Raw genomic sequence first — 27,921 nt, 5'->3', positions numbered from 1 at the left:
CAGTACTGTAGTACTGTAATATGTACAATTTAAATCCTGTTCACAACCAGTAATAAATTTGATTCCCAGGTCTATTCACTAAACGCTAATCTCTAATATTATATTTCTGTATATTTATACATTTCTCAGTAGTTGGGTAGCAAGATCACTGATGTGACTGGTACTCTACATCCACGGGGTCTTTACCTTGTACATAGTCATGAATGTTTCACAGCTAATCTAATTTTATTCAAAGTTTTTACGAAATTATTTTCGTGTTCTCCCTCTGTGATCACTGTGAGATTATGTCATAAACGTGAGCCTCATTTCATAAGATACCTCATGTCAAACCAAGAAAAATATGTCAACAAATTAGAGTCACTTAAACAATTATATGCCTCACATACAGAGATAACAGATAATGGTGAGGTGTACAGTACTCTTCAGTAGATGAATGTGAAGAGGAAAGACATGTTTATTTTGATAGGCATCATTAAATATTTTTAATCAAGTTTGTCTTTTAATGAGACAGTCAATTTTATTCAATTAATTTTTCAAACTCAAATTAATTATGCATTCTTTAATTTAATAATAGAGTGCAAAAATCAATTTTATTTAAACGCAGTCAATAATAAAATTTTAAAAAATTAATTTAAAAACAGCACACAATATTTTGCTACACTACAGAATATACAATACTGTACATTTGATAACATTTACAAATATTTTTGGCACATTTCAAAATAAAAATTAGCTTAAATTGTCCCTTATGAATATTATGAACAATTTATAACATTAATTTAAAAACAGCACGCAATACTATGACAAATACTGTATACCATAAATTTGTATGTACAGTATAGTACAAAATTTACAAATATTTTGGCACATTCCAAAATACGAATTAGCTTTAATTGGCCATTATGAATATATTTGTAGATGTTTAGTAGCTAGTATACTGATAACAGGAAAGGGCTTCCCCTAAATATTAGTGACATCCTGACTGAGAGAGTCTAGAAAGCTTGACACATGACAGGTTGTGGACAGCTGGAAATGAACAATGACAAAGTACCAACATGTGCATCCTTCAAGTCAAGTCAAAGTAGCATCCTTTTGTTCACATTTTGCTTTGGTCACTACTGTACTGTACTACTGTATTATTAATATTATATACAGACTAGTAACTGTATTCTACAATGTATTAGTATATTATTATTTTATTTCCACTGTATGTATTTTTACTTGTGCAAACAGTTAAATATTTTTTTTTTTTAAATTACAATACTACATATGCCAAATTATTCGGTAAATAAAAATAATACTAAAGCCTTGACAAATGATAATAATTATCTCTCAACATATTGATTATACTATATTAAATTTAATACTGTATTTGTGCAATTTTGCGCTGATTAAATAATAGCTGCATTATTATGGTAGGAGTATTTACTGTATGTTTCCATACATGTTTGAGCCAAAAAATTACCACCAGGGTACCGTAATAATGTGCAGCGCATTGAGAGCTTGCATACAGTATGTGCTACTATGTATACAACTATTATTATCATCATCATCAATATACTGACATACGGGTATTGCTAAACCCTGCAAACCTCCAAAAAACCATAGCAAACCCCATCGAACCAACATAAAAGTGATTGAATCATGTAGTGTACAACCCACTGGGTATATCCATGTAAACAAAATATTAAATTTCTACTGTTAACAACTTATTTTTGGGATAAAACATCATTTTTTGGTCAAAAATGATTGCTAATTTTTAACCAAAAAATGATGTTTAATCCCCAAAAAAGTAGTTACCAGTAGAAATTTAATAATTTATATACCCAGTGGGTCATACACTACATTATTCAATCACTTTTGTGTTGGTTCGGTGGGGTTTGCTATGGTTTTTTTGAGGTTTGCGGGGTTTAGCAATCATTTTTAACCAAAAAATGATGTTTTACCTAAAAAATAAGTTAACAGTAGAAATAAAAATTTTTTTTGTACATTGATATACCCAGTGGGTCGTACACTACATGATTCAATCACTTTTATGTTGGTTCGGTGGGGTTTGCTATGTTTTTTTGGAGGTTTGCGGTGTTTAGCAATACCCCTGACATACTGTACATTGATTGCCATTTAGCCTACAGTAGATGTGACTCCTGTTGAATGTAAACAAGTTGAAACATTGAGGTTGTACAGTACAACTAACCTACTTGTACTCTACTTTCTGTATACAGAATTAATAATCTGGATTATCTATTTATATTATCTCAACATTGATGTGAACGCAACTATTCTAGTAGATCAAAATGTAGAGGATGATTAGTTTACCGAATAATAAATGTTATTTAATTTGTAGAGTTTGCACATCAATAGATTAAATATGCTTACAAGTCTGTTTACTTGGCAACTGTAAATAACCAGTTAGTCCTGATCATTGACTTGTTCAGTCTGGTTCGATGAATAATTAAAATCCACTGAAAAAATGATGTATTTCTGTTGCCCTTTTCACCTATTTGATATTATGGCTACTAGTGTATTGAATTGTTGATTTGTGAATCAATAGTTGTTTTAATCAATAATACAGGTATAAGTAGAATTCCAAGAGCGTGGTTAGAGAGTGCCCATTGTCACCTTTCTACTGTATACACCAAGCATACCAACTTTGTTTGTAATAGCCTAACTACTGTAAGAAAAAATAATTCAGGTGTTAAACCTGTTGTTGTTTGTAACTCAATAGATATAATGTATTATATTACAAATTATATCGAGGGATAGCTATTCATTATATTTCCAATAAAATATAATAATATAATAAAATAATTTTTACTACAGAATTGAAACAAAAAGATGGATTTGGACCTTCGCTTAGTAGCAATGTATCATGTTTTGTTGTACACTGTCTACAGTACAGTACATGGTTTGTCAGCTTGCAAGGTTACCTACAGTATAGTACAATTCAAATGTATTTAAAACACTACTGCATGTACTACGGTACAGTAAGACAATAATGTACAGTACTTACGGGTATTGCTAAACACCGCAAACCTCCAAAAAAACATAGCAAACCCCACTGAACCAACATAAAAGTGATTGAATCATGTAGTGTACAACCCACTGGGTATAACAATATATAAAAAAATTAAATTTCTACTTATTTTTGGGGTAAAACATCATTTTTTGGTCAAAAATGATTGCTAAACCCCGCAAACCTCCAAAAAACCATAGCAAACCCCACCGAACCAACATAAAAGTGATTGAATAATGTAGTAAGTGTACAACCCACTGGGTATATTAATTATTAAATTTCTACTGTTAACTACTTTTTTGGGGATAAAACATCATTTTTTTGTTAAAAATTAGCAATCATTTTTTACCCCAAAAATAAGTAGTTAACAGTAGAAATATAATTTTTTTTTTACATGGATATACCCAGTGGGTTGTACACTTCATGATTCAATCACTTTTATGTTGGTTCGGTGGGGTTTGCTAGGGTTTTTTGGAGGTTTGCGGGGTTTAGCAATACCCGTACTTACTGTACAGTAAGACAATAATGTACAGTATTTACTGTACAGTAAGACAATAATGTACAGTATTTACTGTACAGTAAGACAATAATGTACAGTATTTACTGTACAGTAAGACAATAATGTACAGTATTTACTGTACAGTAAGACAATAATGTACAGTATATACAGTACAGTAAGACAATAATGTACAGTATTTACTGTAAAACAATAAATCAACAAAAGCCTACAGTACTAATCCATTTCATATAACACATTGCCCTCAATGTAATTTATGTTACATTAATGTAACTTGTTCTATTTTAACATCTAATGGTCAGGAGGTTACAAAAACATTTCTTGAAATTCATTTTATTACTTCCCTGGGTAGTTTATACAGTTACATATTTATTGTTTTATTTGTAAACCATTTCCTAATAATTTAGAGGAGGAAGTTATATGAGGAACTAGATCCTCAAAAATAAAGGGGGGGAAATCTGAAGAAACACTTTTTTAAAGTGAAATTAGGCACATGGTCCTACTAAATTATAAACAAAACACAACAGAATCATGGCCGAATCTACATGCAGTATGGAATAATTTTTCACTAAAACAAATTAGGTTTTAATAATCAATTCCAATACAGGTATTATAGTCAAACTCCAAATTACAGTAATATCATGAAAGAGGATATGAATAATAAGGTGATTATAAATAGGTAGCTCATTTTGCTAGTACACTCAACTAGCGAAAATGTTCAATGATAATTATATTGCAAAAACACATTTTGTACTAATGACAATGTACAGTATACAGATGAGTAATATCATTTGCAATGTATGGTGAGCAATGAGATAAAAGATTCCAATCATGTATGTACTGTACAGCTTATGCCAGATAATGCAATATGAAATGTTTTCGAGCATCAAAAACCTCGTAATCTGCTAATTACATGTGTTTATGCAAATAAGGTAGAGAGCCATCTAGGTACGTGTAAAGGGTGTCTTGCTTCTAGGTCAGATACTAATAATAGCTGTAAAAATTAGATAGCATGTATTCACATGATGAGTAATGGCCTCTTGTTGAACTTAGCCGGCCATGTTAATGTACAGAATTAGTATGGAAGAACATTGCCAGCACTAAGTGTAACTGTATGTTGCATTACTCTTTAATGTTCAGTAGTAAAATAGATTGCGTCTTAAAAAGGTATATCAGTTATTTTGTACCTTCATTCAAGATCTCTACTTTGAATCAGGTGTTACAGAATGATTGTAAATGGTTTGTAATGTAAATTGTAATAATAATGCAATGAATATAGACTTTAGGCTTTATATAAATTATTAAATTTCTACTGTTAACTACTTTTTTTGGGATAAAACATCATTTTTTGGTTAAAAATTAGCAATCATTTTTTTACCAAAAAATGATGTTTTACCCCAAAAATAAGTTGTTAACAGTAGAAATTTAATATTTTTTTACATTGATATACCCAGTGGGTCGTACACTACATGATTCAATCACTTTTATGTTGGTTCGGTGGGGTTTGCTATATTTTTTTGGAGGTTTGCGGGGTTTAGCAATTATTTTTGACCAAAAAGTTAGGTTTTACCTCTAAAATAATTAGTTAACAGTAAAAATGTAATATTTTTTTTACATGGATATACCCAGTGGGTTGTACACTACATGATTCAATCACTTTTATGTTGGTTCGATGGGGTTTGCTATGTTTTTTTGGAGGTTTGCGGTGTTTAGCAATACCCATTAAATGGAGTACAATTGACTTTATATAATAATAATAATAATAACAACTTTATTTAAAAACGGATGCAACACTTGAATCACCATATTGGTGTTTTTCACAAGGCCGTTACTTACTACAAAACTATTTATACTATTACACAAGTTATCAATTACAGTACAAAAACAACAACAACAAAAAAAAAAAAAAAAAAAAAAAGATTTCATGAAAAAATATAGAGTTTCAAGTATATTTTATCTTTGGTCATTTATCATTTTTTTAAATATATGTATATTAGGAGCTGTAATTGCATTTGAGTTTATAGCATTTAAACTATTCCATTTGATGCATATTCTCATATCATATTATAGTACAGTATATAGTTAGTATCCAAATAAACAGTATAATGTTATCATAAATACATTTAAACGGTTGTTATCAAATTGATACCTCAACTGTTGAGCTCTATGGGATGGTAGTACAATAGGCCTTGAGCAACACTATAGCTTTGTTGAATACAGTATTCAACATGTGGGTGTTAAAGCAATTTCTCAAGGTTAACAAGTTGCATCATATCAATACATACAGGATACTGGTATGTTAGTCTTTATCTAAATAGTGAGCTACAGAAGTATCAGGTTCTTACAGTATTCTAGAACATTGTGAATATATAGCTGCGCATAGGCATAGTTTATTAAGGTCCTGCAGGATACAGGTACAGACACTCAGTATAGGAAAGTAGCTCAACTAATGATATTTAACAAAATAATAATAGTTTAATACAATTTATGATTAAATTAATAATACAGTTAGGTTTATATGGTGCATATTTATGCTGAACTGAAATAAACAATCAAAAGAATTATAATTTGCATTATTAATTTACTATTAAATGACTAGACTATAATAATAGAGATGAGCTGGTACAGTATATACAGTAACGACACTCTGATATTTTTTAATAGAAGTAAAAAGCATTATGTAGGGTGGAGTTATATATCCATCACATGTTAATATTAATGATTTTAGTTATGGCAACAAAATTAAGCTGGTATTGACGTATTTAAACGAGGAGATGAAAAAAAACAATGCTAGACAGATTATACTGTATCATTTTAAGAATTGTTTTATCAATCCATTAAAAAAAAATTACCAGCTCAGAATGATGCTATGTATCTTTATATATCGGTTCTTCGTAGTTTAAGTAAAGAAACTTCTTGTGATAATACTGTAAGATCCATGCTGTGATAAACATTTCACAATCTTTTGAATAAATCTGACCTGACAACAGTGCTAACTAGGTCAAACTTATCAGATTATTAATTTAATTACGCCGCCAATATCAATAAATTAATCATTTTAATTTTTATGTTGTTATTATTAAGAATATTATTTAATTACTACTTTTGGTATTGATGTGTGTTAATGATAGTGTTTTAATAATAAGAATGATTGTGTAATATATACTGTAACTCAGGACTAATCTATTTTAATTAAAATTAAATAAAATAGAAAAGATATTACATTATTCCGTGGGTAAATCCTGACAATACATGATTTCATTTTCTTAGATAAAATAATATACAGGAGCATTGGATAACATGACACATTCGAGGCAGGAGGCAGTACTACTACTACTGTTTAATACTGTATAATATAATAGGCTACAGTACCAGTGAATTTTCTTATCAAAATAACAATATTATATAAACCATCAACAATTTACCAGTTTTGCTTACCTTTTACAATGTTAAAAATCCAAAATTCCTCAAATGGTAAAAATCCTAGTAGCTATTAAGTAATTATCAGTAAACATTGAATTATAGGACTGGTAGTATAGCCTGTACTTAAGTTGCCAATAGGAGGGTGTGGGCGGTAGACGTAACCACTTCAATACAAAATACAGCAATGTGTGGTTGTTGTATTTAGCCACCCTGCCCATACAAAACCTAGCCTTGAATAGTTTATTGATCCAGCATACACACACAAGCTACTTATTTCATTCTGTATAATGACCTGGAAAACAACCAATCACTTTGCAGTAAATGGGAAAGCTCCGCCTCTTTGTTAGGTCACCGATTCCATATATGGAATTTAGCCGCTTGACTGCTTTTGATTGGATATTGGATTAAGCAGCAGGCAGTATTATTATTATTATTGTGTAAAAAATACTAAAATCAAACAGTATGTGCAGATAGAGTAGTACTGTATTAAATAGATTCTGCAAAAGACACTAATCATAGTTAAAACCTGCCAATATAATCCATTAAGCCTGTAAACAATTCAGCTTTGTAATAAAAATGCTACCAATGTTTTTTTTTCATATTAAAAGTTCATTAAACAATGAACAAAGCAGTTTAAAAATAATGAATTAATATTGGTATAATACTAAATAATCGGATAATCTCAAGAGTTTATTATAATAAGATTTAATCTAAAGCTAAATCTGTGTTACATTTGTATTAATGTGTACATTGCATGCTGTCTGTCAAGAAATCTTGTTGCTTGAAAGTTGAAAAGTACAAATCAACAGTGGTAGTCTGTCTAGGAACTATTGACGCTTATCTGAATAAACAAAACCCAACCTTTTTTTGTCAAAGAGAGACGAAAACTAGAATGTTGAACACCCTCTATCAATAAATGCTAAAGTTGGTGAATCACACCCTCAAGTTGAAGCATTGTAACATCATAAATTTTAGCTGGTTTCACACTTTTTGTTACGGAATAATATAATAAATTTGGCGCAATTCAGATTAATATTCTGCAACAATGCCACTTATATTTTTAATAAACCAGAAATTAATTGAATTGAATCAATAAACCTACTAATATTCAACCACTCACTGTAGTTTGGCAGAGACTATTTAGAATTTTATATATAATAATTGTTCCATCAAGACATATGTTTATAATGACAAGCTTTTGAAATGTCATGAAACATCTAAAACTTATCAAAAGAAGTGATAAGTACCTTTATTTTAAAACAAATATTTATTCAAATTGTAAAGTTACAAACAAATTTGATAATGATGGTATAATAAAATAATTTTGTTTGGAAATAGCTTTCAGGTATACATTATATATGTATGTTGCAATAGATGGGAGTTTCCCTTGTTCTACAAGATTCCTCTGTAATAAATATGTGGAGTTTTTAATTATATTACAGGTGGATAAATGAAATGGAAGTAATGTTAAAGCAATTAAAGAAAATGAATTAATTATTGAAAAGAGAAAATGCATTCATGGTATAATGGGTTGCAAAACATAAAATATTTCAACAAAAAAAATATTAGAATGTACTGGTTCCTATTTGGATTGCCATTTCCTTTACAATTGAGAAAATACAATAAATAAACAACGGAAAATGTATTTCAAATGAAGTTTAAACATTATCCGGCATCAAATTTTTCACATAAATTGTGTACTTAAATTACAGCAAGTTGAGAACTTAAAACTCTGACGACATTTGTGACGTAGGAAACATTTTATGCATGATTTAACTGTAACCACTCTACTGTAAATCTACACGGTTTTCTTTAAGTATATTTTGACAATTGTTGGAAATATTTGCTTGATTAATTATGATTCATAATAATAATATCAACAAATGAAATAGTGTATGGAGTGAGTGCAGAATCTGTTGGGGCTTTAGCCTATTCTCATTCCTGGTTATTTTTTACATTGATGACCGAATAAATATTATTATTATTGTTATTATTATTATTATTATTATTGTTAGTATTATTATTATTATTATTATTATTATTATTATTACACTCAGGATCCTGTAGATTTAATTCATGTAAAAATCACGCATCTTTTGTGAATTTTGTGTGTGTAAATTTATTTTTGATTTGTAAATTATTGTATATAAGGCTTCTATTTTTGTACAGTGCTATGGCCTCTGTAAAAACCGCTATCATTACTCTAATACAGTAATAATAATAACAGCTCTACTGTGTAACTAACATTAACTAGTGTATTGTTAAAGTTAGGGATCCTAATAAAAAAGGGGTAAAAATCAACCTGAAAAACTTGATGGTGCTGTAATGGATAAACCAGGTAATAAATCATTATCCAGGTATTGGTACAAAATAGAATAATAATATATATTTGAAAGAATCTTTAAAAACAAAATTTGTGCAAAGGAAGGGCTGTCAGAATAAAATATTGATCATCTAATAAATGTTTATAAATACAAACAAATATACAGAATTACTTTTATAAAACGAATATTTATATCAAAAGATGTAATTATAAACGGTGAGTATACAACAACAATCGGCGAGCCAAGTGTATTATAAGAAATGAGATATTCGTTACGCTTGGCTGAACATGCACGGCATAACATTAGGAGTATTTTCAGCGTCTTTAAGCTGATTGGTTGCTTTGCAGCTGTTAGTGGATCACAATTCCGTATTTGGTCATAACAATACAAGATCTATTTTGCATAATGTCTTTATGCGAAGATTTCACCTTTTTTTGAGATACTGTAGATTAGATGATTTGATTAAAGACATTGTCGTACTGTAGGTTCAACGTAGTCTGAGAATGGGAATATTGACCTCCTCGCAAACATGTTATTTGTGATAAATTACTACGGAAATTGTAGCAAATGAATTTTTGGCTTTCGGAAATAAATGTTATGAAATATTTATTGATCAAATGTAAGACTAAAGCCTTGTCTATTATGCGACAACAACAAAATATGCCCATATATGGACATGATGATACCTTATCACTACCATATTTGGGCATATAACTACCATATTTAAGCATATCACTATCATATTTGGGCATATCACTACCATATTTAAGCATATCACTACCATATTTGGGCATATAACTACCATATTTAAGCATATCACTATCATATTTGGGCATATCACTACCATATTTAAGCATATCACTACCATATTTGGGCATATCACTACCATATTTAAGCACATCACACTTTTTTCCCAAAAAGCTTTAACCATAACAAAATGTGTCTTGATTTATTGGAAAAGTATAAATTGTTTCTTATACTTGCTCAATTGTATAAAAGAAAAGTAACTATGATATAAAGTTTTTAAGTAGTTTTGCAAAATAATTGTAGGAAAATTGAAATATTAAATTGATGTACATCACACACACAGTGTAATACTGTTTATAGTCTACTATTATACACAACGTTTATAAATAAAACGTTTGAAGAAAAGTGGGACAAACCCATCATTAATACTTGTACAGTGTGAATGCACTGGCCTCATGACTACTGTATTCATTGTCAATTGGCAAAGCTTAACTTAAAGTTGATATTGATTAAGCTAGCAGTCAATGACGAGTCAATTAGGTACGATAAGTATTGATCATCTGCATCCAGATTGCATTCCACTGCTTGACCTCCTTGCATAAGATATCAAGACAAAACAAAAATCATTAATAATTTAACAAAACTTAAATACTTTAGATCAAGTGACCCGCACAGATTAAAGACAATACTAAGTAGGTCTCATTTATAATTTACAAAACGAAATACCTATGGTTTCGAAATGTGAATGATTATCAGGACTGTTACTATAGAAGTGTGTCAATATGGGCCTGTTTCTGCTGCAACTGCTCAAAATACGGTATAAAAATACGGTATAAAATATACCGTATTTTTTAGTACCCCGTTTCTGCTAACAATACTTCTTGGGTGGTCGTGTTAAATTTAATTTTTTTACCCATTGCCCATTTACCCAGCCTAGCCCTAGTGATAGAGATGTTGTGAGAGCACAGAAAACATCGTAATGGGGACAATTAATTCGTTCCCTCCCCGAGTTATTGTATTTTGCAATGTTGCACTGCTTTCGCAGGCTCTTCAGCTTTGAGTTTACTTGCTTAGTCTATTCCATACTCCTGCTTTATTTTTTTTAAAATGTCTTTATAAATGTGGTTGTCCCTTTTATTAGTTGGCCAGACATTTTAGCTTTCCCACACACATTTATTTAGTAAAACTGTGACGTCTTCGCTCCACATTTTCGCCGAATATATCTATACACGTGTGTAAAGCAGCTGACAGCGACAGAAAATAAAAACACGAATGCTGACCTTTTGTCATGTAAAAAAAAAATACGGTATTTTTTATTGGCAGCAGAAACGGGTACAAAAAATACGGTATAAATTTGTAAATACCGTATTTTATCCACAAATTTTGTGGGGAAAATACGGTATACAAAATACGGTATATTTTTTATGAGCGCAGTTTCTGCTGCCAAAAATATACCGTATATATACGGTATTCAAAAAATACCGTATAATATACGGTATTTAGTTGGCAGCAGAAACAGGGCCTATTTGTCATCTTTGCTAATCAATAACATTTAGGAATTTATTTATATTGAGTTAACACATTGATTCATACCAAAACAAATTCTTTAATATTGTTCACAATAATAGTACAATTGAGACTGTTTGAAATAGGACCTACAGTATGACACAGTATAGTACAGTATAATAAAAGTGCATTTGTACAGTATGACACAGTATATTACAGTATAATAAAAGTGCATTTGTACCCTGTGTAAGGGTTTGTCAAGAGTTTAATATTGTCAATAGTTCAACCATTTAGCCTTATTAATAAACATCAAAATATTTATACACATAGTTCATTAGGTAATTTGACATTTGACCCTGTACTGAATGTTCTTCAAATGTTTAGTGACCTTGTTAGGTCAACTTCATGGTTCCAATCAAGGTGGTATCATCACCTTCATTTTTACCAGTTTTCAATTATTGTACATTTTTAAAAAGAACAATTATTTTATTTATATAAAAATAAATGTGTTTTGGTGTTTTTGTTGCTTTTATTAATTCCATTATGTCAAATAAATTAATCGTTTCATAAATAACAATTCTTAGAAAGAAATAGGGATGTAATTAGTCATTAAAAACAAAAAAATATTTCTTTGTTCTTTCATTTATTCTTCATCCAAGTAGTGTCTTTCGGTTTTGATTTTCAACCTTTGTTGATGGTGATGTGGACAGTTGCATGTCCATTTGGTCATTGACATAGCATTTCCTAATGGTCAATAATGGTTGGAATTGAGTTGCTTTTGTTCAGGTCAATGACCCTAAATCATTAACACCATTTTATTCACTTTTATTTTACTGCTTGTTCTTATTAAAAAGCAATGACCAAAAAGATCTAAAAAGTAAACATCACTTGGAATGTATTGGTAGCCTTGTACAGGTTATTACTACAGTATGTGTACTGTATTTACAGTACTTTGTTTAATTTGTTTGTTCATTCCTTAAGCTATATTGCTTGTAAATGTTAAGTGTTTATAACAATTGGGTGTTAAACAATGTTAATACATTCTACTTAAAATGTTTACTTTAGAAGGACTGTGGTATACTCATCTAAGGGTCAATTTTACACATACGAGTGATAACAGTAAGCGGAAAACCGCGTAGCTTGTCCCATGTAAAATCTGTATCTATTCTCAGTGGAAACCGCCCGTCGACTCCACGCTTTGTAAACAGTCATATGGAATAACATAGATTCTATATTTTTATTACTGTTACCGCTCGTCTGTGTAAATTGGCCTAAGATTACACAGTAATCAACTGAAGCAACTCCCTGCTCAAATGATCATCCAGGTATAGCATGAATTTCATTCCATGTAATACACTACAGTACTTACCATCTTTCCTTGAAGTTTCATTATCTTTAGATAGTTTAGTAAGAAAGAAATCTGTGAACAGATAATAAGGATAATTGTAATGTTAAAATCTTGATTATCATCATCATAATACAATCTATATTTAATAGAAAATGTGTTACTACTGTATCTCCTCCTAAAGACACTACTACTACAGTACTAGCGCCGTCCTTTTTTAATTCTTCTTTATCAATTTAGTCATATTAGCAAATTTGTGCGCAAAATGTGTTTTTTCAGATCAATTTCTTTGCAAACTGCCAAATTTCATGTTCGTTAATTCTCCACCTTTTTCACATTCTGGTCACATAGAGGCTATTGCTTTAACATGCAAAACAAATCTTATTTGTTGGTTCGATGATGTTTTTATGGGAGAAAATATTATTTTTTATTAGATTTCAGCTTACATACATACACGTGTACTTAACATTTATCAAGAAAGTATTGTTAAAAGAGCAGTTTATTAATTATTCAATATAATAGAAACATATTCCAGGGAGTTGTAAAATAATTTCACACAACACTCTGCATATTCTAAACCTGACTCATTATCGATATTATTGCACCAAGCCTCATTTGGAAGTGAAGAGAAGATGGCCGCCATCCCATGGGGAATCTAAGCCATGATGAATGGTATAATAATCACACTCTTCTCTGGTAGAATTAACTGAATATGGTAGTGGTGACCTATGACTAATTATTACTAATAATAAACATCAATCAATTTACTGCAGTAATCCTCATTAAATAATCCATAGCCTAGCAATTATCAACATGACTCAGGCTTTAATTAAAGCTAATAATAAATAAATTATTTTTTCTTTGAAAGAGTTAATTAATACAGTATGTAAACAATATGTTAATAGTATACATACTGTACTGTATGTATAACATTAAATAATAAAGGTTAGTAAACTTTAAAATGTGGGATGTTTAAAATTGAATTGAATTCGTATTCGTATTGTAGGCTATAAACTAAAAATGTAAACGAAAGAAAATAATCTGTGAATAGTGACCCTCCGTATAGAGTATGGTGAGGTCTCTTTATTCTTACACAGGGTCTGCCTTTTTTGTAACTATTAGGTCTCAGGTCCCTAGTAGTACTAGTAGTTTCAAAACACCCCTTTTATTCCTGCTATAAACTAGGACTACTAAAAGCCAAATTACTAAACTACAAATGTTCTTTTAATTTTCCTGCTGTAACTAAGGTGGTGATACTAGTAAAGTGTACTATGGGTTAACTCCCTTCTGAAACCACTGTAGTAGCTTCTGGTCTTCACAACGCTTGTTTCAAACGTAATGCGCTTTACAGAAATAGTTTAGTAAATACTTTTTCTTCATATAGCCCTTGGCATGGCATGGACTACCTGTTGTATTGTGTTAACAATAAATCATATCTATAATCTAAAGTCAATAATACAAGTGTTAACTTAAAACTGACCTAAAAAGATAGCATTGAAGACAACTGATTGAGAATAGGGGTTGAATAGGGGGCTTCACAGGGGCATTTAAGATTGGGGATTAGTGTACCCAGATACAGATAACATTGTTCTAGACGACTGTGTACAATTTATGGTGGTGATTATGAATTAGTACAGTAGGACATACCATTTTACTGTATGTACGATACAGGACCAAAAGCTGTGTACTTAGAACATAAATCGTTAAACGTGCAAATTGACCTCCTAGCATGAAGACCCTAATTAACTTTAAGGTTTATAAGGCTGTCCAGTTTTGTTTAGCTTACACAGGCAGGTCTAGAAAGGTATACTTTTAGTTGCAAATAAAGAGGCAGAACAGAGAATTGTTGCATAGGTATTCTGTCTCTTGTCTATTTTTTTTGAGCTACCTATAAATATCTGAAATTATTATTTATGCGATTTACAACACGCTTAAATTTGGTAAACTTCTACACACCAAAATACAAACAGCACACCTACAGTACAGCACCCCTGAATGTATTGAGGAGTGCAATTTGTAGCACACCTATAATTTTCAAAAGGCAAGGAGGAATAGAATAATAACTGCCAGAAACGTGCACCAGAAGACCTATTGAAATACCACTGTATACTATATCTCATTCACATTTAATAGATCTACAAAAGTACCATTTATTATTAATATAGTAAATTGAAATTTTACTACAGAAACAGAAAATTAGGAATGAACAGGTGGCCAAAATGCTGAGCCATATGCTGGAGTAACTATTTCAAAAGTCTCCCAGATGACATCGTAGGACATGCTTTTCCAAAATAATCAGTTCCTGTAACCTGGTATTTTAGTCCTAGTTTAAAGAGGGATTCTGGGTTTAAAATTGCTTTTAAATATCGTTTATTTATTAAATAAAAAATATCATAACAATATAGACATGTCAGAATGAAGAAGTAATAACGAGAAATTAAAAAAAATTAATTTCATATACATTTTAGGGTAAATTCATGGAAAGTCTGTTTTTCAGCAGCTTAGGGAAGCTCATTAATATTCATGAGATATTCACAAAATCACGTCATCAGTGGATTCCAAACTCGCGACGTCATGTACGTTGTGTTTGTTAACTTCAAATCTCTCTCCCCTGTCAAACGACAACCACCCGATCATTGTGAAATACATTTTTTGTAGATTTTCTAAGCTAGGCCTAAAGTGTAATAATAACAGTAGTAGCATATATTTATTTGACATAAATACAACATTTAGTAAAGATTACGGAGTCTTAAATTATATACTATTTTTATACCTCGAATAGTACAGATCGTATTATCGGCTTCACGTACTAGGCTAGGCCTAGCCTAAATCATTTGTTTTCATGGGTGAGAGCCATTCTGACTAGGGATTCCATGCCACGATGGCTACGTTAAAACATTGGGGCCCATCATGGGCCTAGCTAGCCTACTAAACGATTGGCCCATAATAATAAAACTCGGTGGATTCCAAACCTATCCTATCAACCAAACTCCTAAACAATCTAAACCTAAAACATTCTACAAAATCGGCTGTAAATATTGAGGCAAAAAAGGTACGATCGCCGTCCGCACGTATGGTGTCCCGATCGTCTAAAAGTAGGCCTAGGCCTAGTTTACTCTCCAAAAAAGCAGATACTGCATCAAGCAAGTAGACCAGGTAGTAGGAAGGAGACCTAGCCGATTCGGCCCAGTTAAAAATTGAGCTAGCTAGTGTAGTAGACTCTAAGCGAATTGATACTACCAGGCCTTTTAATAAAGTATTATAGGCTTGTTAAAATTAGCAATATACTTATGTTTACAAATATTCCAACTCTCTCATTCGAGCTATATTATCTATACCATTCCGGTAGGTCGAGTCGACCTTCAACCAAATACTGTACATCGTTCATGTTGTGATTATAGACGGGGTATACTCGACCCGACCAGTTTGGTATTTTATACTGTATCTGCTTATCACGTGACATGCCAGGCATGGGCAGGTAGAGCACGTGTATCGTCGTTTCGCTCTCCTCGCTCAGCAGGAATGCATACGTTACGCTTCATTGATTTTGAAGGCTTTCCCTAAGTCAGTGCGAAAATCGGCAAACGTAAAGTGCAAACATATCTAATTTTTCACTGTTTTGATGAATTTTCATAGAAAATTGACTTTATAAATGGGAAGACCGACTAAAATTACATTAGATAAGTATAATTTCACAAAAGTAATTAATATGGTTAATGATAACGAGTCGTCGGAACATTGACCATTTCACGAATTTCCTATTCTGTAAACACAGTGTCATATCGCCGTAGCTGCACTTGCAATCTGGCCTCATTTCACAGCCTTCGTTCTGCTTCACTGGGCGCTTATATAAATTGAAACTTTTACCGTTCAAGAGACAAACAAATATATTTTACATTTTTTACTATTCATTTTAAACCCGGAACCCCCCTTTAAGACATTATTTTAGTATTTTAGGAAATAACCCCTTGTTATATTTTACAGAGACTTTACTGAGGATTATAGACAGACAACGTTGCAAAATTAATTAGATGTCTAGTCAATATAGATTTAAAGATTTAGATGAATGTCTTTTTAAACATTTTCAATGCAATACTGGGAAAAAAAAAACAAAAAAAATCAATAACACATCATAGTAAAATGTATTGCTTGGTACACTGATGTCATTGCCCTTGCCGAACAGTACTGTTTAATATCGATCCCTTAATTGAATATCTACATCTGTAACGTACAAACACTATCTCTTGTTATTGAATATCTATATCTGTAACGTACAAACACTCTCTTGTTATCGCATACATTGGTTTGGGTCGTGTGCGATGTGTGCCTTTGAGAAATTACTTTCAATATAAAAATTGTACTGTAATGTAATAATGAGCAAGTTGATAGTGGGAACATCAAACATCTTTCTCAGGAGGCAGAAGCAGAATGATTTCTAGAAGCTGCCACTTGTTGCAAGCTACAGTATCCTACAGAAGTGCCAATTATGTGCTTATAAAGACAACCAACTGTTTGCTTTTGATCTCACAGGTAGATCTGACCTTACAAACAAGGTTATTTCACAACACTATAAATTATTAGTTGGGACATGGAACTAGTTCCATGGTTGGGATAAAAAAGGAAATCTGTGATGTAATAATATCCTTTGAGTTGGTCAGTGGTGTCCATCAATCATAACCCACCCACTGGTGTACATTTTCTGTTGTTATATCCCTGCCTGTACCTCCATAGGTATTAAAAAGGAATTTTTAATGTGAGAGAATATATATGATGGGTAGATTGCACATAGTGTGATTTCAGATATAAAGCTTCGTCTACACTATCAAACTAGTTTGACAAAAAATATAGTAGTGATGTGCCTAAATATGATAGTGATATGAGATCATCATGTCCATATGCAAATCACATTGTTTTCACATAAAGTTTGACACTATGATAGACAGAGCTTTAAGTTTCTTCAACTTGTAGTTTGTACTTTCTTATAAAATCTTCATGATTTATATGAAAAATATAATAATTTACAGCACCTCGTGACAGCATAGAGGTATACAATGAGCCTCCACAGTGACAGTAGCCTATATCTGCCAGCATGTGTACCCATATTTAACCTGCAGTGTGCTTCATTTACAAGTGATTGTATGGTTACAATGTAGACTAGGTTCTAGCCCGTAATTAGTAAAGATAATGGCACATATGGCGTTTCATATAATATAATACTCGCATACAAAAATCGAAACTTCCACTGGTGGACTAACATTAAAAAGACAATAATACAGACTTTGGGCAAGTGTAGGTTACAATGATGATTTACCTATTTAAGATTTAGAACACACACCTGTAATACTCCTGAGGAGCAACATAAAGCACAGTATGGCTGGTCATGTTGTGGTTTTTCTAAGTACAAACTAGGAAGTTAATTAGCCCACTAATGCCTAGCTACTAATAACATCTACCAAAAACAACCCTGGATAAAAACTTATTCTTATCATCCAATTAGTTTTTCTTACTACTGTAAAAATAACCGGAATTACTGAGTATTTTATTTCTCCTCATCATTTCTGTCATAAACTGATTTAGGAGTGGAGTAAGCTAATTTCTCAAATATATTTTGTCCATAAAAGCAGACCAAAGGTAAATAGGTAAAGCGTACAAGTTTTTCTTTAAATGTAATAAATATATCATTTTTACTCAACAATTTATGCAAAAAATTAACTATAGTAACATGATCTTCAAGCTTTTTCATATTGTGAATAAAACCACAGGCTATCAAATGACACAAATTAGAATGGTGTTGGTAGTCTATAAGTGCCGCTTACCTGGATAAACCTGACAGTAGCCTTTTTCCACAAAGTGCGAAAACAATTACGAATAGAAAAATTTCACAGTAGATCACCTCCTTAATAAATGGGACAGTCCACTATAGCGTCTTCTTGTAGGACCACTCTCACGTACTACCGTCATCATTTCTTTTCGTACTGTCGTAAAGACAGCACAAAGTTTAAAAACAATACTAGAATTCTTGAATTTTGAAGTCGAGCTTGAAGCTAGCCGAGGCTAAATAGATCTTTTATTACTTTTGAATACGTTGCTCTTGTTTCGTTGTTAAACAGGGCAGAAATATCAAATTGAAAAAATCATACAATTACTGTACATCAAACAATTGACATTAAATTTGGCCAAAGTTATCCTTCATCCATGACAAAACAAACATTACTGTAACTCAGGTATTGAATATTTGATCATTTGACAATTAGGGGTTTAAAAAAAATATATTTCCTTATTTAAACTGAGCAACATATATTGGCAGTCGCATTGTTTTACTATTTTCATCATCACGAAATAATAAGTTTTGTGCATTGGTGTATTAAACTACTGAATTCAATAAAACAGCAGATGAAATAATTAACTCATAACTATTTTTGTTTTTCTTTAAAACAATCTGAACATTTTAATTCTTATCTAAAATATAAATGTGTATAGGAATGATTGATGCCTACGATACTGTATTTATTGACGTATTTAAAATGATCAAAAATTCCAATGAACACTGTGTATTGTAATAAGTATCATCATTATACTACATACAGTACTTAGCATATCTTGTAATACTCAAATCCACTTGAACGCTAAAGAATGCATTTTTACAAATTTACCGGTATTGTGGCTGACAGTACAAAACTACAATGAACCACTTACTCAACTTGTATTATAAAAACAATAACAAATGTGTAAAGTATTTAAAATAGTTAAATGCATTCCAATTTAGTTATTTAGATAAAACTGCTTACAGTATTAATTATCAAACAATAAAAAATGCATAATATTGAGTAGTATAGTTTGATAAATTTCAATTTTTAAAGTTATTTAGATAAAACTGACTATTTTAATATCAAAACAATAACAAATGTGTACTATTTTAAATATTTTAAATAGTTCAACGCATTTCAATTTTGTAAGTGATTTACTGCCACGCCTTTTCTTTTAAGGCGAGTGAGTGCAATCACTCACCTAACACACTCCTAAACTGCCTTTGAGGAGTGCGATTTACAACACGCCTTAATTTGGTAAACTTCTACACACGAAAATACCTACAACACCCCTGAATGCATTGAGGAGTGCAATTTGTAGCACACCTATGATTTTCAAAAGAAAAAAAGGCCTGAATGTTATTTAAACATTTGAAATTGTTTGATTTTGCATTTGAATTTCAATTTTTGGGTAATTTCTGGTATGGTCAAAACAAAACAAAAAATGTGCATAAACTCCTGATGTGTACAGTATTACGGCTGTCATGTTCAAATATTTAGTGAGTACCAGTGGTTTGAAAAGGGAGAAGACAATAATATTAAACGTTGCCATTGTATTATTCAATATGAACTATTAAAAAAGGATAACAAAAAGTTTTGATTGATAATACTGCTCACACTTCAAAGTACATATTGTGTGTAGCAAAATATAACTGGTAGTCTGGAAATGGATACTATTACCCACTGACAGTACAGCTATAGTTCAATTCCACATGTTGTTAAGGTCATATGTTCTCTTAAATTTTAAACTTGAATCATTGTATTTACTAATTTAAAAGAATAAACTGGTGAAAAGTACATGTGGCGGGTTATCACCATTGTGTTTATCTCTTTAACCATTGTATTATATTATAGTTTGTATGTCATGCTATTGTAAATGTCCCAACTTTCACTTTTCATACTGGTGACATTTTCTTCTATTGTCCTAGTTCCTCAAAGTCAAGGGTTCGAATATTTCTACTCTGAAATACTGTAAGTAACCAGTTGTTCAATCAATTGTTAGGACTAGTAAGGATAACCAATAAAACAAAAAATAGTTCATTCTTGCATAATAGTGCATACAGTGTAAGCAAGCTCTCAATGCGCTGCACATTATTACCCTGGTAATTTATTTATTTATTTTTTCAAACAGGTATGGAAACATACTCCTATAATGCAGCTAGTAATCAGCGCAAAGTTGTGTCTTGATCTAAAAAAAAAACCTTCAATCCAATCAGTTTTGTAGTTGAACACTAATGAAAAAATGTTGAACCTGTACAGAAGTCCCAACTTGGGAGAATTTATGAAAGCATAGCCAAACAACAAGAGAGGGTGCTATACAAATTGACAAACAATTCATCAAACCCTATAGGATGCTATTAATCAATTAAACATCTTAGGCATGCATTTGATAGTAAACAGTGAATGGAGCTTTCCACTCCAGACATGGTAAAGGTGGAAAATGTGGTGGAGAAACGCATTCTCAATTTCAGTTAACAAACAGAAGATGCTTAAAAATAAACTAAAACATTTTCTATATCGCAGGCAGGAAAAAAGAAGAAATATGGCAACCTCCCGCAATTTAGTTGACTTGGGAGGGCTGGACACGATTCACCTGCAAAATACCTGTCTTTCACAGTTATGAATTTAGATTTGGTATTTATGGTTTTAAAGAATAAGAAACTAAAATATTATATACACCCACAAGGCCACAGCATAGCTCTTTGACCACAGTAATAGCCAATTTTGACCACAGCACAGTAGCCAATTGACCAGCATTCAAGCATATATAATGGTTAGCAAACCATTGAATTCTATCAATATACCAGATTTCATGGTCTTTTCATTCAAGGAATGTTTAGATAAAGATTAAGATTTTTTGTTAGGAGCATTGACCTATTATTTCAATAAAAACATTTCCAACCTTCAGATTGATTTGTTCTTTAAAAAGTCAAGGTGGTTTTAATTTTTCCAGATGTAAAATTGCTAATGTTTAATCTTATAGAGGAATTCAACTACCTGATAGCTTTACACTAAACAACCATCAATGCAAACAGTTGGTATTAATTAACAATACAGTACTGTAGGTCCTAAATTTATTTCCAGGTACCAGAAATTACCGGGATTAATTAGACCATTTATAGACTTATAGATAGATCATTCACACCGGAGTACAATAGTTAGTTAGTACTGAGTACAGTAATTAGTAACTTTCTACCTCTGCCACGCCCAATCAATCAACTCCAAACCAATCTATAGCAAAGCTGGTACTACTAGATGATCAAAAAATCCTTTCTTATAAGTCCTATATAAATGTGCAGAGTTGGACAAGTGGAATTAATAACCTCCACTCCATACTACACTCAGGGAGTTGTTACAACTTCCTGCTACACTGTAGTATCTGTATATTGATAAATTGTCTACACTGTGTAAATAAACAATGGCATTCTTTATATGTTTACAATAACCTCTCCTTACTACTGTACAGGTAAACAGATTATTAGAGATATAGATGAGGAGGACTGGAGGGGGAAAACAATATGGTGGGAATTGAAGGAAGGAATTAGTTTATTATTTGTTGCTTCATCATATATACAAATGAATAGGGGACACTGGTGGAACACATATAAATAATTGTTTATCATCAAGTCATAATTGGAATCTGATCGATATGAAGTATGATGACATGTAATAGCTTGTTATAAAGTAATTTCACTATTCTAAAAATAAAATCCAATTTAGTACAATCAGGAAAAACAATCAACATTCTATAATTTGAAATTTAAAAAGGTTTATGTAATTAATAACATGTTATTCTTCATTAGAATTGAATAGATTAGTAGTCAAAGAAAGACAATTGATATTTTAAAACACTAGCCTGCAGAGGTACAGAAAAAGAAATACTGTACACAAATTAACAGCGGTGTTCATGGACTATACCATTTTGTGGAGGAGGCATTCAATGAAAACTTCTACTTTTTAAGTTATATCTCGCTCTTCGAGGAGAAAGGCTATTGTTGGTTTATCCAGGTAAACTAGGCACGAAATAAACTGTGAAATCTTAATCTTTCAAACATTTATTTTGCCATTTATTTAAAATAATTTTGATATTGAAAATGTGTGTAGTTGTCGCTCTCTTGTAGATGCTTTAATTGTAGAACATTTTTTTTTTATTTCTGTGCTCTGTTTTGGGTTGACCAACTAGCATAGGTGTTCAGCACCTGTTTGGTCTTTCCTTGCCTTTTATATTTGTTTTGTCTTCTTTGTATTGTATATGGCAGAAAATTGAATAAATTTAAAAAAAAAATGTTTTAACTTTGCTATGTTTCAAATATTTTTCATCTTTTTATCTTGATTCCAATAATAAGCTATAGTCAGGCAACTCTTGAAACAAAAGCATCATCCAGGGATGGATTAGTAAGCCAGTAATCATCATGATGGAGTGAATCACTAGTGGCATATAAAAACATCATTAACATATAATTACCATATGTTAATTATCTCCATATTATATTAATTACATGAGGAAAATGGTTAATTAGACGATTGTCGGTGGACTATTAAAAAAACATTTTCTTTCCATTATGGAAATTAAATATTGTTTTGTTAACATACATAATACTACTAGATGCAGAATTAAGAATAGAAAATCATTAAAATAATATTAATCAATCTTTTCCACATACATTTAAAGCAAAAAAAGTTGGTTTTACATCCCTGTGTCCTTCTTCATTGCATTACAATATTTCTTTTTATTAAAAATATGTTTGCATTCTGTAAATAATTGGAGAAAAAATACCATAAAAATTGCATAATCACAATTATTATACTGTTGTTTATTTGATCATCATTTTTAGTTTTTCACATTAATTTAACCAACTTACATGAGAACGATAGTTTTATATATCATTATCACCACGTTAGTTTGTCAAAAAAGTGTACAGTAGTAGCACTCAAGTATACAGTAGTAGCACTCAAGTGTACAGTAGTAGCACTCAAGTGTACAGTAGTAGCACTCAAGTGTACAGTAGTAGCACTCAAGTGTACAGTAGTAGCACTCAAGTGTACAGTAGTAGCACTCAAGTGTACAGTAGTAGCACTCAAGTGTACAGTAGTAGCACTCAAGTGTACAGTAGTAGCACTCAAGTGTACAGTAGTAGCACTCAAGTGTACAGTAGTAGCACTCAAGTGTACAGTAGTAGCACTCAAGTGTACAGTAGTAGCACTCAAGTGTACAGTAGTAGCACTCAAGTGTACAGTAGTAGCACTCAAGTGTACAGTAGTAGCACTCAAGTGTACAGTAGTAGCACTCAAGTGTACAGTAGTAGCACTCAAGTGTACAGTAGTAGCACTCAAGTGTACAGTAGTAGCACTCAAGTATACAGTAGTAGCACTCAAGTATACAGTAGTAGCACTCAAGTGTACAGTAGTAGCACTCAAGTGTACAGTAGTAGCACTCAAGTGTACAGTAGTAGCACTCAAGTATACAGTAGTAGCACTCAAGTGTACAGTAGTAGCACTCAAGTGTACAGTAGTAGCACTCAAGTATACAGTAGTAGCACTCATCAAAGAGAAAATTTCCAATCTCGGACATGAAACAAAAGCAATTATTTTTTTTAATACTAAACAATAATTATGATAAAATTCATAATAATTCATAATGAGTGTCCAGATACTGGAATCATTAAGTGACCTTATGGACGACATCATTTTAGCATTTCTCATGCTACTATGTAGAAGAATGTGTAAAGCAGGCATTCAAGTCCAAGTGACTAATTTATCTTTGTAACATGTCCTGAAAGTTAATTAGCAGAAAGGAAGGAAAAGAGTTCCATGATGAATGTCAACAAGTTTCTGATAGTTTCCTGTAATGAGACACTATACTGTCAGGGTACCTTGAAGAAGAAGGCGGAAGAAGGCTCAAGGGGCCTAGCAGAATGCAACATCCGTTAGGTCAAGTTGAGGAAGATGCAACTCTGCACACTTGTAGTTACTACCCTTGATTTACATGTAGCCAGGTCACGTTGAAGAAGATGCAAATCTGAACACTTGTGTACTGCCCTTGATTTACATGTAGCCAGGTCACGTTGAAGAAGATGTAACTCTGCACACTTGTTTGTAGTTACTGCCCTTGATTTACATGTAGCCAGGTCACGTTGAAGAAGATGCAACTCTGCACACTTGTAGTTACTGCCCTTGATTTACATGTAGCCAGGTCACGTTGAAGAAGATGTAACTCTGCACACTTGTAGTTACTGCCCTTGATTTACATGTAGCCAGGTCACGTTGAAGAAGATGCAAATCTGCACACTTGTAGTTACTGCCCTTGGTTTACATGTAGCCAGGTCATGTTGAAGAAGATGCAAATCTGCACACTTGTGTACTGCCCTTGATTTACATGTAGCTGCCAGGTCACGTTGAAGAAGATGCAAATCTGCACACTTGTGTACTGCCCTTGATTTACATGTAGCCAGGTCACGTTGAAGAAGATGCAAATCTGCACACTTGTGTACTGCCCTTGATTTACATGTAGCCAGGTCACGTTGAAGAAGATGCAAATCTGCACACTTGTGTACTGCCCTTGATTTACATGTAGCCAGGTCACGTTGAAGAAGATGCAAATCTGCACACTTGTGTACTGCCCTTGATTTACATGTAGCCAGGTCACGTTGAAGAAGATGTAACTCTGCACACTTGTAGTAATACTGCCCTTGATTTACATGTAGCCAGGTCACGTTGAAGAAGATGTAACTCTGCACACTTGTAGTAATACTGCCCTTGATTTACATGTAGCCAGGTCACGTTGAAGAAGATGTAAATCTGCACACTTGTAGTAATACTGCCCTTGATTTACATGTAGCCAGGTCACGTTGAAGAAGATGTAACTCTGCACACTTGTAGTAATACTGCCCTTGATTTACATGTAGCCAGGTCACGTTGAAGAAGATGCAAATCTGCACACTTGTGTACTGCCCTTGCTTGATGAAGGCATTGCTGGATAGGATAGACTAAACATGGTTCAACAAAGGCCATTTAACAATTAAAGTAAAAGACAGTTGGAAATGGGAAGGTTGAGTGACTGTAGTAAAAGTATGCTGAAAAATAATTCCTATAGTTATAAATTGACAATTTGAAAGGCTAGACCAAAATCCGTCATCTCTTGCAATACTGCAGCAGATGGTAGGGATAGGAAATCAAAGGTTAACTCATGTAATATACTGAATCATCCAAAATGCCTTCAATCAAACTTAATCTCTGAATACTCAATCTTGAATATTATATTATTTATTCTATTAATTGATATTTCTCTCAGAGACCAGGAAAAATGTTAGTTAAATTAAGTTGAAATAGCCCTCGGCCTCTCTAGACGATTTATTTTGTTGTAGTTAATGGAAAATGAACCAACACAATTCCAGTTGTACAAACAAGCACAATGGTACAGTGCATTAGCAACAGCCATCAAGAACATTGAATCACAATTTATAATGCATTGTTTTAAATTTATTGCAAAACTCAATTTTTAAGAATATACTATGAATGTACAGTACATGATGATGTCATATCACTACCAGTATTTGGGCATATATCACTACCAGTATTTGGGGATATCACTACCATATTTAAGCATATCACTACCATATTTTGGCACAACACTTTTTTTGTCAAACTAGTTTGATAGTGTAGACAGAGCTTGAGATTTTAAGGTATGTTCTATGCACTCAAAAACATTGGCTTTCAACAGAACCAGGACCTTTGGTTAAAGTGTACTACTCCCTACCACAGGCTTGACCATTCCCAGGTGTATCCTGCCAGTAATCACTGCCAACCAGGAAACTGGTTAATGTTCCTGTCTCTACTAACATTTTGAGGTTTATTCATAATCCTTCTTTAATTTTAAATTGGGAAACACCTGTGTGACATTAATGAGTGTGAGGAAATACCGTATGAATATAATGCTGTGTCTACACTATCAAACTTTATGTGACAAAAAAATGTGATATGCATATAATATATATGGACATAATGATGTAATTTCACTACGATATTTGGGCATATCACTACCATATTTGGGCATATCACTACCATCACACTTTTTTGTCACATAAAGTTTGATAGCGTAGACAGACCTTAATGCTCAACGTTCTACTTTAATTTCTAGTTTTAATTTAATAAATTTAAAAACAAATAATATACTGTACAATTTGTACAGTCAATCCATGTCATCATTCTACAAACTTACCATGCCTAGATGAGGTATTTGATTCATGTAGTGGTTGTTGGATATCCCAAGTTAAAACTTACATCTAGTCATTGCCAGATGAAGATTTTTGTTAACAAGTCGAAACATCGCACATGTATGTTGTAAATATTCATGAATGGTTTAATGTAAAAAATTATATACAGGTACAGGTAGAGTACCACAAAATAGTCAAAATAAATCACACACTTCACAGCCTATTGTAAAGCCAAACTCAGGCTGGGACCCAATCATCAATACTAATACAGTATATAATATAGTAGGCCTATACAATACCGTAGGCCTACATTGATCAATATAATATAAGTGATACTGTTACAAACCTTAGATACACCCAGCTGTTGGTTGATACTCAATACTATTAATAGTTGCCCAGACATTTCCACGTTGAAGAAACGTGAAACTTACGCAACAATCATGAGCAAACAAAATTAAGCAATCAAACAACCCTGTTATTGATAAAACTTTTGACCACAAACTAAAGATTGTCATGTCATTTGTGCAGGAAACTTTACTTTTTCTTCCCCAAATATCACAATTCTATTTAATGTACAGATAAAATATTTGATAAATTAAAAATATTCTGCTGATTTGTTACATTATTAAAGCCTAGAGTATAGTGTACTTGTTAGGGCCATTTCCTGCAGCGGTGCATCCAGGGTTGTCATACAATGTCCTTGTTAAAATGATAAAATGAAAGATGTAAACAATGCAACAAGCAATCAAAGTATTAATCAGTATACAGTTACAGACTTCTTGTTGTCAGTCTCAACATTTCGTAATAAAACCTTATTAGCTGTATTTACACATTTTTAAATCAAGAGTTAACAAGTCAATCAATCACTTTAGAATGGGATCCAAATGTGTGTGTGTGTACAACAATACTTAATTTTTAAACTTAGCAATGCTAAAACGTTTTTTACATTCAAGTCCCTACTAAAAAATTAACCGAGCAGAAAATCATAAGAAATATAATATAATTGAAAATATAATATAATTGAAA

At 32.0% G+C, this 27,921-nt stretch overlaps 1 protein-coding gene across 2 annotated transcripts in view; it reads right to left on the bottom strand.

The window, feature by feature from the left end:
* LOC140052586 (uncharacterized) overlaps positions 1 to 27,921 on the bottom strand; it is a 38,298-nt gene that overhangs the window by 9,248 nt on the left and 1,129 nt on the right. Inside the window, exon 2 of one of the 2 annotated variants that reach the window (XM_072098205.1) lies at positions 12,900 to 12,950. The gene's annotated coding sequence lies outside the window, so the exon portion shown is untranslated. Of the gene's footprint in view, positions 1 to 6,968; positions 7,164 to 12,899; positions 12,951 to 27,921 lie in introns of those variants that run through there. The other variant, XM_072098206.1, reaches the window with a different exon arrangement.

This window comes from Antedon mediterranea, chromosome 6, assembly GCF_964355755.1.
Source record: "Antedon mediterranea chromosome 6, ecAntMedi1.1, whole genome shotgun sequence".
NCBI classification, from domain to species: domain Eukaryota; kingdom Metazoa; phylum Echinodermata; class Crinoidea; order Comatulida; family Antedonidae; genus Antedon; species Antedon mediterranea.
This window is presented reverse-complemented; position numbering and strand designations above follow the sequence as displayed.